We start from the raw sequence: 17500 nt of genomic DNA on the forward strand, positions 1-17500 counted from the left end.
CTGAAAATTTTACTTTGTACATTGGGGGCGCGAGCGGGAGGGGGGGGGATGTGATGATGGCGCGCGCGCGCCCCCCAACATCACCCACCCCCCTAAACAAGTTAGAGTGGTCGGTGTTCTGTAGTAGCGTATCTGAATATTTACCAAAAAAAAAAAAAATATTTAGGTTTGGCTATAAATTCCTAAACTCATTTCACCTTAAATAATTTAGGTGACTGAAATAGGAATCTAATTGAATCTTTAATTTTTTTAATAGTATGTGAGAAATTCATTTTTTTTTCGAGTTATATCGAATACATTAATACGGACTTTAGGGGCTTTTTTTGTAATGTTACTTAAAAATTATTTTTTATTGTTACAAATTACGATGCTTTAAAAAAAGCAAAAATAAATTCTTGCGTTTTTTATTTACTACTGAAAACCATAACTTTAGTAAAGGTATTTTTTGTTTAAACAAAATAAAACATTTTCACTAAGAGTTAAGTAAAAATAATTAATTCATTATATTCTGCGATCATTATTTGAAAAATACTGCAATTTTCATTAAAATTCGTTAATTTCCTGATTTTTGGTGAATTTTTAAGTAAAGGGAGGAGTCAAAATGTGTATACACTGAGTGTCGGCATTCATTTTGCGACCACGTGTGGTTAATTGAAATTAAAGTTCAATCACATGGTTACATTATCAATAATCATGTAATTAAACCTATTGAAAATTTACCGATATTGTAAACACATTCTATTTACATTAAGCCTGTAGTGTTTTTTTTAGTGATGCAATGTTGTCAACTGAGATTTAAAAAAAAAACCCGCGAGATCAGGAGAAAGAAATGTCCAGAAAATCGCTAGATTTTTAACTTATCGTCTGAAATTTTCAAAAATCGCTAATTCCCCCCCCCCTCAAAAAAAAACTCCATAATGTTCCGTGGTTTCTCACTATGGGTTTGTATTACTGTACACAGATTCGAAAAAGTTGTCAAAAAACAAATATAAATCCAGTTTGGCCGAAAAGTAACTCATCTTGCCTTTGATAACATTTATTTGTTATATATTTGTTTTTTGACAACTTTTTGGAATCTATATGTACAGTAATACAAACCAGTTTTTCTTTTTTTCTTTTTTTTTTGCTGTTGTTTCTTGCTTTTTACACTTCTAGATCGTATTTTAAACTAGACTTCGGAGGTTGGAATGCCCCCCCCAAAAAAAAAATGTACGTGGAAAAATCGGTTTTATAGTGAGATTCAAGAATGGTTAGTCGAAAAAAAAGGTGAAAAACAAAAATAATCATTAAATAATTGTTACCAAAGGCAATAAATGCTACTTTTTTTTTACTTACATGAATGAGTTTATTTTATGTTTTCAAGCACTTTTCTTTATTTTTTAATAATCTAATGTGGGTGTCTGGGTGCCAAATACCTCCAGATTTTCCCGCTAGATTGTAAACGAAATCTCCAGATCTAGCAGGAAAACCGCTAAATTGTAACACTGGTCACGTGACAGGAAGCGGTAATAAATAATTGTCCCTAAATAAAAAAAATGGCCTCTCGGTACAAAGAAATCCACCTATTTATCATAGAAAAATTAAGTATGTTATAATTAAAAAGAAATATATAAAAACACACATGGATATAGTAAACATATACCAAAACGTGGAAGCCATCCGTCCAGTAGTTTTTTAGACAATTAATTCCGAACGAACCAACAGTTACATATATATATATATATATATATAATATAAAGCTGAACGTCTGTGTGTCTGGTCACAAATAGGCTCCTATATGATTGACTATTATAGAAAAATGATCACATATGATAGAAGATGTATCGAGACACAGGAATGGGTATGTTTGATCTGGCATAATGATAATTCATTAAAATTGTGGGGTCTGCGTATGCGCTTGATCCACAAAGTATGGAAATAAAAAAATTAAAAAAAAGAAAAAAAACGTTTACACGTGTTTTTGATATAGATGTACATAATACTTTTGATAAGTATTCATTAACTTAAATTAGGGATGGTATAATAAAATTATGGGGTCTGCGTTCGCGCCTGGCCTCCAGAGAATGGAAATAGGCACAAACTTTAATAAAAACTTTTCATATCTGTCTGCGTAAGTATACTTTGATAATTATGTTTCAGTTTGAAGAAATATGGTATAATAAAATTATGGGGTGTTTGTTCGCGCCTGACCTCCATAGAATGGAAATAGGTCACAAAGTTTAACAAGGTTTTTTAATATAGATCCACAGAATATTGCGATAAGTGTTTCAGTGTGAACAGGTATGGTATAATAAATTATGGGGTTTATCCATTTTATTTTCATCATATTTTGCTTTGGTTTTGATACCCCCAAATTCGAAGCTATCTCTTTCCAACCCTTTCTTTTCATAACCGATCATCTATAAATATAAAAGCAAAAATGTGTGTATGTATCTATGTGTGTTTATATGTCTCACAAAAAACTTTCCACACGGGTCACGGATTTTCGCCAGATCGATATCATTTTAAACTTCCAACCTTCGCCCGACAAATATCGAAAAATTGGCCAAAAATGTAAAATCACTTTTCTATGTGTGTGTGTGTGGGGTGGGGTGGGGTCAGCAAAAACCATCCTCTTATGAATTCGCTTCTACGCATGCGTCATAACCTGATTTACTTTAAATATTTGAAAAAGTGACATCTTCTTAGCTCAGTTGCTTAGAGTGCTGCCTCATTATGGAAGGTCTAATATTTTTTTTTTTTTAAAAGATACGTATGTTACAATTTATGAACAGTATAAATTTAAGACATGATCAAGCATTTTACATCTATTTGCAAATAGTTTCTATTTGAAGACCTGTAATGATTATAAAAATCGGTTAGTTTTTAATATTTCTAAAATTTTCTTAAGAAAAGTTTCTCTGCAAATTTTTCTATTAGATCAGGTAGCCCATAAATAATTTCCAAAAGTATAAACTTTAATATCTCTTTTGAAGATATTTTGCACTGTATACAAAAGTAATCATTTTTAAAAATAGTTTTGGTTCTTAAAATAAAATTGACAGACCATTATTATTTATTTTATTTTATTTTTTTTTTAATATCTCCTTTTAAGCAAAATTAGTATTAATTCTCATATTGAAAATAGTAAAATAGCCAAAAATTACAGAAATTCATTAGAACTGCTCTTGTGTTTTCACTAAAAAGTATCATTATAGGCTAAAATATTAGTCGCCATAAGATGTAATGAGTTATGCCCCCTGTGTGAACTCTTCACTTTTTAATTTAAAACAAGTATAAAATTTTTTTTTTTTTTTTTTAAATGCAATTTTCCGTAAAAATTACTTTTAACTAGTGGTGGGACCATTAATCGGAATCGTTAATCGTAAGAATCGAATTGGGAGGCATCGGAATCGGAATCGCATCGTTAAAAATTACCTTAATTTTCCGATTCCTTCATTACGATTCTTTTAGTCTGATGTTGAAAAAAAGAAAAAAAAAATCCCTGATATTTCTAACTGCAAGAGAGAAATGTAGCATGTTATAAAAAGAAACCAAAGAAATTCATTATTAACAGGGCAATGCTTAGTGCCCCCTCCCTTACAAGATTCATTCATTCAGATCTATTGTAATCAAAACTACAAAAGAGTTAACTTGAAAAGAAGTATGCAGGGCTCTACATTGCGAGTAAAAATAAATAAAAAAACGCTTATCATTTTGGCGACTGTTTTTTTTACTGACAAATCTTCTAATAGTGAATGAAAATGCTTTTTTAACTTATACTTTCTTAAAACGAGCAAAGTCAAATTATTTAAACAGTAAAAGGTTTAATAGAACAATATACTTTTTTTTCTTTTTTTAAAAAGAAGGCTTTTGAAAAAAATATCTCTAAAATGAAATTGATCACGTTGTATCATTTCGCAAAATTTGGACAGTAATCGGCTTCTTTTGAAGTTTCAAAAAAACCGACCCCATACCTATCTCTTCCAAACCTAAAGTTATTAAATACCCCCTTCATTAATTTAAAGGTAATTAATTCAATTCAGTCAAGTTGTTTTGTTTTTTTTTAAATTTCATTGAAATAAAATCCATTTTTTAAATTTTTTTCTCCAGAAAGATAAAACCCTGAATTTGATTATATTAAAAGCAGAATAATCTTTTTTCTAGAATTTTAAATTGAAAATTAAAAAAAAAAGTGTTTGACGCAGTTTTTTGCCGAACGAAAAAGAAAATATATATATTTTTAAAAGGTGTTGTAATCAATTAATTTTTATATCTAAATAATATTTATGATTAATTAAATAATTTAATTTTAAAAAGTACTTATAAATAGAATTTTACTTAAGACTTATAGTTTAGCAATATTGAACCGCATCAACCATGTGTGAATTGAACACAGTCAACAAAAAAAAAAAAAAAATTCAAAAGAAATGCATATTTGCATTTCATTATGTAAACTTTTATACATTGGTTTCAAAAATTAAATTCTATAAGTTTTTTTGTTTTTTTTGTTAATTACTGGTTGGTACAATTTACCGCTCCATCCCTTTATATTTTTTTTCTGTTTGTCTTTTTTAGCGGATTATTTTCAATTAATTATCCAAATAAGTGACTAGCTTTAAAACAAAATTTAATAGTAATTTATTTGTTTACAGATAAACTGAATTTTCTAATATGGCCTCAAAGTCCAAAAAAAAAAAAAGTCTTGCATGGAAACTTTTTGAAGTTGATGAAGATCATGAGTTGAAAGCCATTTGCAAAGTCTGTCAACTTAAAATATCGCGAGGAACAAAACCATCTAACATGACCACAACCAACATGTTAAAACATTTAACTATGAAGCATCCAAATGAATTGGAGGAGCAAAATAAAAAAGAAAAGGAACAAAAAATTACCAACTAGTCACTCAGAGCAGTTTTATTAGTGAGGGTCGAAATCGCAGTGTCTTTTTTTTTTTGCTTAAGTCACTAATTTTTTTAACCTTCCTTAACTTCAAAGAGTAAATACAATATATACAACTAAAAAAATAGTTTTTAAAAATGCTGATTCTATTCATGAAAAATTCTTTTAACTAGAAATTAAAACTTAGGTAAAGATAGCTGACTGACAGCAACAGAAGCACTGGTTAACTACTGAACCACATGGAAAGGTGTGAGGGAGGAAAAAAGGAAATTAAAGGATGATAATAAATTATGATAACCGTCTTTGAAAGGCACTAAACTCCTAAAATTTACTTCTTTAAAATTTTAGGCGGCATTCCCCGGCGATTTTAAAGCACTCTCTCTCAAAAAAAAAAAAAAAAAAAAAAAAAAAAAAAAGATTTAATTTTTAAGTTGGGGAAAGATATATTTATTATAACCGAATTCCTGTATGAAGACTGGATCTACTTTATTGGACGTTAATTTGTGAGATAAGTAATTTTTCAATGTTTAATGTTTTTAAAGTTTCAATTATCAATTAAATTTTTTTAATTGCGTTTTTTTTTTTTTTTTTCAATTTATTTATAAAAAAAAAAAAAAAACGGTTTAAAATGTATTTTTCAAGCTAACAAGCTTCGAAATAAGTCTAATTAAAAAAAATCACTTAATTTTTAATTTCGACAACCCTGAGAATTTAATTATTAAAAAAATATTGAAATGTGACATTTTTTTTATTTAACATTTCTATTAGTTCAATTAATTTTCTTTCAATAATTCATTTCACTCAACAAACTTCGCCATTTTTTGTTTTGTTTTATCTTTTTCTGTAATTTTGGTAACTATTTTTGCTCAATTTTATCTAATATTTCATTTGTTTTTTATAGTGGTATCATTTTTATATGTGTTCCTTTGATATACACTATTTCAAAATTAGTTTGGCTAAACTTATTCTTCACGTTAGAAGCAACGTGTAAAAGTAATGAAAAAGTAAGAAAAAACAATAAGTGTTAACTACTCTTTGTGAATTATGGAGGTCTGAAGAACTGCCGTCACAAATACAACTATCAATAGCCAAACAAAAAATCGTTTTTGAAATTCCTTTACTTGTAACTTTTCGCTATACCTACCTTTTGGTATAAAACACAAAAACTTTCGATTAATGGTATTTCTCAAATATGGTCGTTAACTTTGGAAGGGTTATTTTCTATCTACAGCGCCATGTCACGTGGTATATTGTTTTTTTCATTACGCACGTTCATTTATAAATTATTAAATTAAATATTTATCTTTTTTTATATTTAATTAGTATATATTTCTTTCTCTTCCGCTATATTTTTTTTTTTATTTAATTCATTAAATCTGTAAATTATGAGGACCAAAATAATGAATCGTGTTAATTTATTCTCTAATTTTCTTGTTTTGTTCTGTTATATAAATTCTATTTTATTTGTTTTTGCTCTGAAGGATTAATTCTATTTTCTTTGGTTTTTTTTTTCTGTATTCCAATTAAGTAAAATACATTTTCTCTAAAATAAATTTTGCTAATTTTTCCGTTTAGTTTACTATATAATAATTTTATTCAAACCAAAACACGACGGTGTAGACATAAAATATCTCTTCCAAAGTTAGGGAACATATTTGGGAACTACCGACCACAAGTATAAAACTACCTGGTATATTTCAAAACAATAATTCCCTAGGAATCGGAATCATACTTGGTATCGGAATCGTTAATCAATATTTTCCTGGAATCGGAATCATATAAAAGTTAGGAATCGTCCCAACAGTACTTTTAACTATAACTTACTACTTCAATGAATTTTTGGATATATTACTATTTTCAGCATAAGTAATATCGTTTTTAGATAAAAGAAAAAAAATTAAATAATGATCGATCTTTTGATTATTTTAATAAGTACCATAAAAATTTTTCTGAAAATATGTATTATCCATTAGGTGAGATCAGTCAATGTTTAATATTAATAAATATAAGTAAAAGGAATTTTTTTGACATTTTCCTGGATTGGGAAACTTTGGCTTATGAAGAAAAAACTCCAACTAAGGCCGTAACCTACATATGTATTTCCACAATTTCCCAATTTTAAAATAGATTTACTTTTTTCTCAGAAATTTCTATGAAAAAGTAAAACGTTAAGGCATTGATTTTTGACCAATTTCTCCTTCTGAATCCATTGTACAGACGTTACTAGTCTTTATCATTTCTAATCTATTGATTTCCAATCTCTGGTTCCATCTTTTGGGAAGTGGGGAGAGAGAGAGAGAGAGAGAGAGAGAGAGGGAATTCCCAGCAAAAACGTCTTTTTACCACAACTGCTCAGAACTGTGTGCCCAACGGCCAGAATTTCTGCAGTTTTTCAAGAACTTATCTGTACAACACATATGATGCACTACAAACAGTAATTTTCAAATGATCGTCAAACCACTCAAGCACATTGTATCCATTATGGTTCCCACCAAATTACACAGGTAGTTAACCGAAATGATCGCCCATAAGTGTTCAATTAAATAATTGTTCATTCTAATATGATAGGATTTGGACTTATGATTAAAAGATTAATCCAAGAGGAAGCAGTTAAGGATAAAACAATGATGACCATGACCTGAAATATATTTAACAGTCAAGGTTGTTTTATGGCCAAATAGTGGGTGAAAATTCTGGGCTCATACCTTTGCAAATGGAATACAACCTAGGTGATTCCATAGTACATGACTCCATTAAAAAAAAATCCTGAGGCAATTATGAAGGTAAAGTTTTTAGATATTTTTATAGTTTACTAGCTTGACGCCCAGCATTGCTCGGTTGTACAATACATTTAAACAGGTTTTTATGCAGATTGTGAATGTATTATCAAAGAATCTATCCTCTATTGAATATTATATATCACCAGGTATATTTTTACCCAGTAGGCTAATTCACAAAAAAAAAAACTTTTAAAATGATAATGTAGTTCAAAGTCCATCTATGTTTCCAATATCACATCAGCTAATATTTAGGCTTGATGATGAATGCCCTGGAAACTCACTTCCAATTAATGTTTAGTTTTAAAACATGCAGACAAATAAATGATTTGCGGCGATTTTAAATGGTATCTCTTATCAAACTGAACTCGTAAGAAAAAATTAAAATAAAATGGTGAGATATACCCAGGCTTGAACACGGGATCATTTGATCTGTAGTCGAATGCTTTATCACTGACCTATGTTTTCAGAAGTAAAATTTTTTTCTAAGAAATAATTTGCTGAAATTTTATCTCCTTTGTCAGTGCAACCTACCCCCCCCCCCCTCGTAATTTTTTTTTTTTTTTTTTTTTTTAATATATCCATAAGAGCCTTTTTAGGATCAGAATTTTTCTATTTGATACTTATCGGACACTGCCAGACAAAGATTAGCTTTGTGTGAAATTTGAAAAAGATAGGCTCATCCGTTTCGGAACCAATAAGGAAGGAACTCGCACACACAAAGTGACTTTTGTATATAATATAGATTAGAGATAAAGAGAGTGGAGTTATTTTCAACTATCACCACATTTGAGTAAACTGAAGAAAAATAGTGGATAGAAAAGATTGTATATAAAGTTACAAAGTATCAACAAAATCGAGTTTATTAACCCAGTATCTTGCCCATAACCCCCACCCCAAATCATAAAAAGAGAATTCCTCTCAATGTCAATATCTGTATGAAGCAGTTGATAAGCGCACCTTAATAATGCACTTAAAGTATCACTTTCTGTTTGTATGTCTGGATTTTGAATTCTGGTGAATGAATATCTCAACTTTTACAAATGGGAGATATTACATTAATACGAAATACAGTAAAATGAAAAATTAGGTTTTTATTCCTTTAAAACAGATCAGATTTAATAAAGTTTAAAATACCGTACATACATTCATTATCAAACCTCGGCCTCGGTGTGGCTTACTTACATATTTAAGTTTTTTTTTTTTTTTTTTTCTAATAAAAAAAGTATTATGCAACATACATTTATAATTCATAGTGATGAATACTATTTTATATATGTAATTTCATTCATAGTTTTCTAATACAATGAAAAATTTTATATATAAAAAATTAAAAACCATTTCAAAACATTTTTAGTGTCTCATTTTCACGGGAGATAATTACATGAAAATTCACACCGATGTTGAGACCAAATACTACACTGACCGCCCCCCCCCCCCAAAAAAAATTTTTATATATATATATATATATATATATATCTCACTCACACACAGTGCATCAATATTTTTTTTTTTTTTTTTTTTTTTACAGGAATCAAAGCATAAAAAAGGCCTATCGTTTTTCTGCTTATATGCATTAGTACAATTCACTAAAATGAATGACTAAAACATTTTAAATTATGCTGGAAATTCATTCTGTCCAAACCCATTTATTTTGATTCAACTGTGCACTCAAATTAAAACCCGACTTAGTATATACTAGAATTTGAACACACACACACACACACACACACACACACACACACACACACACACACACAAAATGTCTACGCCCGGAGAGCTTACTTTTGTCTAAGCACCAGACATCCATAATAAGCAAAGAGGTTTTAGATTGCTCATAGCTTAAAGAACCAACATCAGATGGCCTGTTATAAAATAAAGCACCACATATTCGCAGAAATGCCCAAGATTGTCCAGAATTAAATCTCCTGATCTCACTAATATTCAATTTCAGGGACGAGGCCCAATGGCATATTTACCGAGACACCTCCCAAATTGTCAGGCCCACAAAGCATACAAAGCTCCAAAATGTCTACAATTTACAAGTTATAAATAGAATAAAAGTCATTTCCATTTTATCAAGGACAAAAGCAAACTCCCAACATTGATCAAAAATAAAATTGAATTTAGGTAAAACTAGCACTTTGACAACTGAAGATTAGGTTAAGCTTCCATTCCTCTAGTTTAAAATAAGATTACCCTCCCCAATTTTTTTTTAATAGGCATTTACACTGGTAGTGTAGGGACAAGGCCCCCACCCCAGTGTGAAAATTCCTTTCTGAAGGTAAGGATAAAGGATATAAACTGTTTGTATATTCACGCTTTCTTTCATAATTTATAACTGGAGCCAAGGCAGGAGTCACCAAGCATGCTTTTCCCTTTTTTATGTTCTTTGTTTCTTCCCTAAAAACTTGTAATTTTTACCAGGTGCTAATATTGAATCCAAAACTATGTAGTTCAATTCAGGGGGGGATTTTCCTCGTTAGAGAATGATTTTCAAAATGATGTCATTTCAGCACGTTCTCCATAAGTATCCAGAGCTCTGATAGCTAATTTTCTTTTACAAAAAGTTACAACTGCAGATTGAAGGGGGGGGGGGGGTTAGAAAAGAAAAAAAAGAAAAAGAAAAGAAAAGCACCGATATGGTTTTGAAGGTAACAAGCCACCCCCCCTTCCATAACTAACACACACACACACACACATATATATATTATATATATACATATTCTGGAAGTATCTTACCTGCTGTACTAGGATAAATTGTGCTCGATAAACATGGTAAAAGTGAATAAATAGGTAAAAATGGTACTTGAACAATGAAAATTAGGAATGTTCGAGAAATGTGAGCTAAACTCATTCCCAGAGTTTAAAATAGGGCTAAGTCCCTTAGCTTTAGTTTGGAAAATGTCGGTTTGATTAGGGTCACATTTTGTAGAAGTACTGAAAAGAATTATGTTTTATTTAATAACAAGCAGGATCCGTTAACTGGCGTTGCCCGGTGGAAGCATGCCCCATACTCGTAAAAAGTTTAAGTATGACTGTTGATGGTATTTCCCAACACCCAACCCCCTCATGTTAAGAATGGCTTTTGGAATGGACACTCCCAACCTACCCCTGTTAAGAATAGACACCCCATTTTGTGAGAGGTGGGTTGTCAAAGTATCTGCCCCAAATATAATCTTTATGATCGTTGTCATGATCCCTACACGCAGATACTATGAACCAACCTTGTAATTTTGAGTGTGCAGTGTTGGTTGGAAAAAATGTAAATGTTAGGTACTTATATAATTTTTGTAACCGTGCTGAAATGTTATTTTGAAAGTCATTCTGAACATGGTAGCGGAGAGTGTTTTGTAAGTAATCCGTGTTCGTAAGATATCCGCATTGACCTTTAAGATCCCCTTTTTAGCTATAGGATGTGCGGTCGATCAAGAAATAAAAACTAAAAAAAAGAAAAGGGTATGTTGCGGACTATATTGCCCGAAAACTTCTATTTAATATTAGTCTTTGTATAACAAATACATATGGCAAGCCAAATTTTTTAGTTTAATTTCACAACTGTAGTTTTTATAAAATAACTTTTGCTTATTAATTGTAAAAAATAAAGTTATATTGATTAATATTCTAAAACTACCTATCTGCATCCAAGGTGTTTTTGTTTTTTTATGTATGTTCACAAATAACATAGGTAATCAAAAATGATTTTTTTTTTTTTATTTTTTTATTTGAAAAACTACTTATTTACATTGTTCGCAAATATGATCTTGGTTCTCATGACTCTTTTGCCTCCCAATTTTTTGTCTGTTAAAATCTTAATCATGTGATTACAGGGTAGTGACAATAAAAGAAACCATCTAATTAAGTGCCGCTTGTTATGGATTTAGCTGAATATGAGATTAAAAATCAATTTTTGGTAATTATGCATTTATATTACCGGGCTGGCAGGTGTTATGTAACTATTCTGTACTTTCACCTAACAATTTCATAAACAAAAAAGATATTGTAAAACTTGAATTTATATATAATCATTTTATATTTTTGAGGGAAGGGGGTTGATTTAGCGTGCGTGCACTTATGTTACCAAACTAGCGGGTGTATTGTAACTCTGTACTTTCATCTAACAATTTAATATAAAATTTTTTTTTTAAAAATGCAAAACTTGGAAATACTATATTCAAAAATAGCACGGTAGCATAAGTGCATAAGCACCACCACCTTATTTTAGGTTTCATTTCCAAAGGACCCTTTGAATAAATTCAATGATTTAAAAAAAATCAAAAAAAAAAATTAAAAAATGAACTTTTAGTCATGGTAATATTTGTTTATTTTATTTTTTTTTTAAGAAATAAAAACAACACTTTAAATTTCAATCATTGTGAATTTATTCAAACAGTCCTTAAAGAAATATGTAAAATAAAATGGTGCTTATGCATTTATGTTACCGTGCTATTTTTAAAAATAGTATTTAAGTTAAATTCAAGTTTTACAATATTTTTTTGTGTTAGGTGTGTCTTAAAAAGTGTGTTCGAATAGGAGAGAAAAAGAGAGGGGGAAAAAAAAAAAAAAAAAAAAAAAAAAAAAAAAAAAAAAAAAAAAAAAACTATCTCTCAAGGTCATTACCATGCTTGAAAACGGATTAATGAATTCACAATTAAGCCAACGATAAATTTAACTCAAGCTCACGTGTTAGGAAAAAAAGTTTTGAATGTTGTATTTTTTTTTTTTCTTTTAGAAATAATTATACAACACATTAAATTTCAATTATTGTGAATTTGGTACTTGTACATAATTTAAACCAGACGTAACTCCGTGTCCAATTGGCTTTGCTCAGAACATGACGTCATGTTTTTTTTTTCTTTTTTTTTTTTTAATTTAAAAATTTTTTTTAGCATTTGTCATGCTTTAATAATCGGCGAAGCTTGGCGGTTAACGTCGTGTTTCAAGCAACGCTGATCAGATGTTGAGTTACTTCTGGTTCAAATTATTCACAGGTACCTGAATTATGTAAAATAAAGTGGTGGGTACCGCGCCATATTTGTAAATAGTAATTTGAAGTTATTATCAAGATTTACACTATCTTTGCTTTTTTATTAAGTTGTTAGGCGTGTCTATATTAAATAAAACTTGTTTTTGAATGAAAACCAAAACCAGATATAAGTGTCCATCTCTTGTTACCGTGCTTGCAAATGCATTAATGGATTCACATTCAAGCCAACAATAAATGTAACTTACGTGTTGTCTCTCACTCTCTCGTTCTATCTTTGTCTTGGTCGCTACCATGCGCGAAACGCATTAATGGATTCTCTATTAAGCCAAGGCTACGTGTAAAAAAAAAAACAAACTTTTTCCTGAGTGTAAAGAGATTTCAGCGAGAAAATGTGTTGAAATATATGTAAACATAAGATTGTGTACGTACAGAAATGGCGTCTTGATTTAGTTTCGAAGTGTTCGCTTCATGGCTGAATAACAAATGTTGGAATTGTAGAATAAATACTTCTCATCCAATCAGTGGCAACGAATATTTATAAGGGAGAAATTATTTGTGTCATTTATTGGCTGGATTTCTACAAGTAATTTGTTTAATTTTCAAGTCATTATCGAGACTCCAATCTCGTATCGGCTATTTTTCAAGTTTTCAAGGCTTGTAAATCAATTTTGCCAATTTTCTGCAGTATAATTTTTTTTTTCTTTAAGAAAAAAAATCTTTGATTTGGGGGAGGGAAAAAAAAAAAAAAAAAAAAGCAGTGGCCACCAGCAATTCAATCATTGAATTAAGTTTCCATTTTCAAGACTTAAATTGAATTTAAGTAAATGTGGCAGCGGTAAAATTTTATTTAGACTTTAGATTATTATACCTAAATATTTATAAAATAATTATTGAATAAAAACGTTATAATTATTCTTTTCTGTGCTTCTACAGAATTTTAACTTAACCAATCCGACTTTTTCTAAACTAAAGCTAAGGGACTTAACCCTATTTTAAACTAGGGGAATGAGAGTTTAGCTTGCATTTCTCAAACGTTTATAATTTTTCCTTGTCCAAGTGCAATTTTTATCTATTTATTCACTTTTACCATTTTTACTGAGCCCCATCTATCCCAGTACAGTGGGTAAAAGTGTTTTTTTTTTTTTTTTTTTTTTTTTTTTTAGTTTACCAACCCCTCAACGTTCACCTTTAAATTGTCGACTTTTGGAGGTTTTCAGGTATGATTAGAACAAACATCACATTTCTTTTTTGCGGTATCCAACGTAATCATTTTCACTGGGCGACCATCTTATTTCCCATTAAGAAAAAGAAAAAAAAAAAAAAAAAAAAAAAAAAAAAAGGCTGAAAACATTTTTCTACTTTAAACCCGAAATGACCCCCACCTCCACCCCTCTCGAATATTTTCCCACTTTTGATATCGAAACGGACAATCTTTTTCTTCACTTTCTTAATTATATTCATTTTTTTCTCTTAATTTTATCAGTAAATCTTACCTTACGCGGCTACTCCCCCCCCCAATCTAAACAGAATTTCTGTGAAATGTTAAAAGGTATTCTACTTAGTAAATGTTGGCACGTTACATACGGAAAAACGGTTACTTAAACTACAGAAGCACCTGTTAAAATACACAGGTTCTATAATTGAATACCGCCCAAAAAAGAACAAAACCCGTTTTTGCAAAATGTTCATGAAAACTTAACTTTTTTAGATCAATTAAAAAAGCAGAATGCAAAAAAAAAAAAAAAAAAAAAAATGAACCAATTTCTTTTTAAAAACTTTATTTCAAATGTCTGCTAAATATTCCTCCACAATGTGATATGTCACTTCATTATGCGCGTGCGAATACATGCCCGAAAACACTTATGTAGCATTAATTAAAGCGATGAAATGGCACAAAATAGTCTCAGGGTTCAGGGGTTAAGACCATGCAAACTGTAAATTTGCGACAGTTTTGTTGATCAGATTCGTTGTCAGCGACCTCAAATACCCCATAAACAAATTAGAGTGGTCGGTTTTCTGTTGTAGCTAAGATAATATTTATCTTAATTTATTTCAATAAATTAAACCAGTGGTTCTCAACCATTTTTAATCATGGACCCCTTTTCCCTTTTTATCTTGGTGGACCCCTTCATAACTATTGGTCATAAGACAATCTTCTATTTTTCATTCATATAAATTTTGTGGTTTTAAAGCTTTATTTTTAAATGAAAACTAATTTAATGCAAATAAGGTATTCTACAACAACCATAATAATTATGACTAGCGGGACCTGTGGAAATTCCACAGCAGCATTTTTTTTCATATGTAATATATTGTTGCTGGGAATGCTGTGAGCGTTCTGTTCAGCATGAATGAAGGCACAATCATATTCTACTTTTTTTTATTAAAACCGTATCGCCCCCTTACTAAAATAATAACTTAATAAATAATAATAAAATAATAAAGATATATTTCCTGGGCTGATTATTTCATTACAAACACACCGGTCAATTAACTCACATTTTATCATTTTTCATAATTATTGAATATGTTACTATGTTCGACAATAATTTTTCATAATTTCACCCCACATTATCGCCCCTCCCTTTTCTAAAATATTAAATTTGATATTGTATCGGCTGATTATTTTATATAAAAAAAAACAAAAAAAAAAACTATCAATTAACTCACATTTCATCATTTTTAATAATTCTGGAATATGGTACTAATTTTGACAATTTCTCACCATATCGCACACCTTACTAAAATAATAACTTTGATATATTGTCTAGGCTGATTATTTAATTACAAACACACATCAATCAACTCACATTTCATCACTTTTCATAATTCTTGGATATGTTACTAATTTTGACAATATTTTTTTTATAATTTAAACCAACGTTGTCGCCCAACCTTACTAAAATAATAACTTTGATACATTTGCTGGGCTGATTATTTCATTACAAACACACTAATCAATTAACCTCCAGTTCATCATTTTTCATAATTTATACCCACATTATCACCCCCTCCTTAATAAAATAACTTGGAAATATTGCCTGGGCTTATTTTTTTTTATTACAAACACAGTAATGCATGAAATCACATTTAATCATTTTTCATAATTCTTGGATATGTTACTTTCAACAATCATTTTTCATAATTTTAACCCACATTTTCGCCCTTCCCTCTTTACTAAATAACTGATATATTGTCTAGGCTGATTATTTCCTTACAAACACACATATCAAGTATCTAATATTTCATCATTTTTGTGTAATTCTTGGATATGTTACTAATTTCGACAATTTTTTCATAATTTAAGCCCTCCTTATCTCCTTCCCTTTTACTTATATAACTTTGATATATTGTATAGGCTGATTTTATTATAAACACACCAATCAATTAAATCACATTTCGTCATTTTTTGTAATTCTTGGATATGTTACTAATTTCGACAATTTTTTTAATAATTTAAACCATCCTCGTCGCCCTCTCTTACTAAAAAATTACTTTGATATATTGTCTGGGCTGATTATTTCATAAAAAACAACTATCAATTAACTCACACTTCTCATTTTTCTTAATTCTTGGATATGTTACTCATTTCGACAATTATTTTTTAAATATTTTTAACCCACATTATCAACCCCCAACTACTAAAATAATAACTGATATATTATCTGGGATGATTATTTCATTTCAAACACACCAATCAATTAACTCACATTTTGTCATTTTTTATAATTCTTGGATATGTTACTAATGTCGACAATCATTTTTCATGTTAACCCACATCATCGCCCCACTTACTAAAATAATAACTTTGATGTATTGTCTGGTCTGATTATTTCATTGCAAACACACTAATGCATTAAATAACATTACATTTTTCATAATTCTTGGATATGTTACTAATTTTGACAATTATTTTTCATAATTTAAACCATCCTTATCGCCCTCTCTTACTAACATAATTACTTTGGTATATTTCCTGAGCTGATTATTTTATTATAAACACACAATCGATTAACTCACATTTAATCGTTGTTCATAATCCTGTATATGTTACTAATTTCAACAATTTTTATAATTAAAAACCCATATTATGCCTCTCCCTCCTACTTATATATTTGATATATTGTCGGGGCTTATTATATCATTACAAACACACCAATCAAGTAACTCACATTTCATCATTTTTCGTAATTCTTGGATATGTTACTAATTTTGACAATTTTCATAACTTTAATCCACTATGTTGCTCCCCCTTAAATAATAACTTTGATATATGGCCTGGGTTGGTTATTTGGTTACAAACAAATCAATCAATTCTGGGTATTCTCATAGTATATATGTTTCACCTATCTTATCCAATCCCGGGTGACGCCGCATATTCTACCAATATATATTCACCTATCTCATTCGATCCCGGGGCGATGCTGGGTATTTTGCTATTTTGCTACTATGTCTTCCACCTATCTCATTCAATACTGGGCGATGCTTTCTGGTAGTATATATTTGCACATCTCCTTCAATCCCGGGACTGACTTCATATCCGCCACCACACTGTTGAAAGTATACATAAAATAAAGTAATGTATAAATCGTAAACTTTTTCAGCCATTTCCGGAACCGACTTCTCATCTCCCATCCTACTGTTAAAAATATACATTAAATAAAGTAATGTCCAAAACGTAAATGGTTGCAGCCATTTCCGGAACCGACTTCATATTTCCCACCGCAATGTTAAAAATATACATTAAATGAAATAATGCGTAAATGGTTTCACCCATTTTCGGGACAGATTAAATATCCCCACCCCATTGTTAAAAATATACAAGAAATAAAGTAATGTTTAAATCGTAAACAGT

General features: G+C 29.8%; 1 protein-coding gene across 1 annotated transcript in view; it reads right to left on the bottom strand.

Annotated features, from left to right (window-relative positions):
* LOC145242416 (serine/threonine-protein phosphatase PP1-gamma catalytic subunit B-like) overlaps positions 1-17500 on the bottom strand; it is a 97512-nt gene that overhangs the window by 33361 nt on the left and 46651 nt on the right. The gene's annotated exons all lie outside the window — the stretch shown is intronic.

The sequence above is a fragment of the Euprymna scolopes genome, chromosome 21, assembly GCF_053919585.1.
Source record: "Euprymna scolopes isolate OS-2025 chromosome 21, ASM5391958v1, whole genome shotgun sequence".
Lineage (NCBI taxonomy): Eukaryota > Metazoa > Mollusca > Cephalopoda > Sepiida > Sepiolidae > Euprymna > Euprymna scolopes.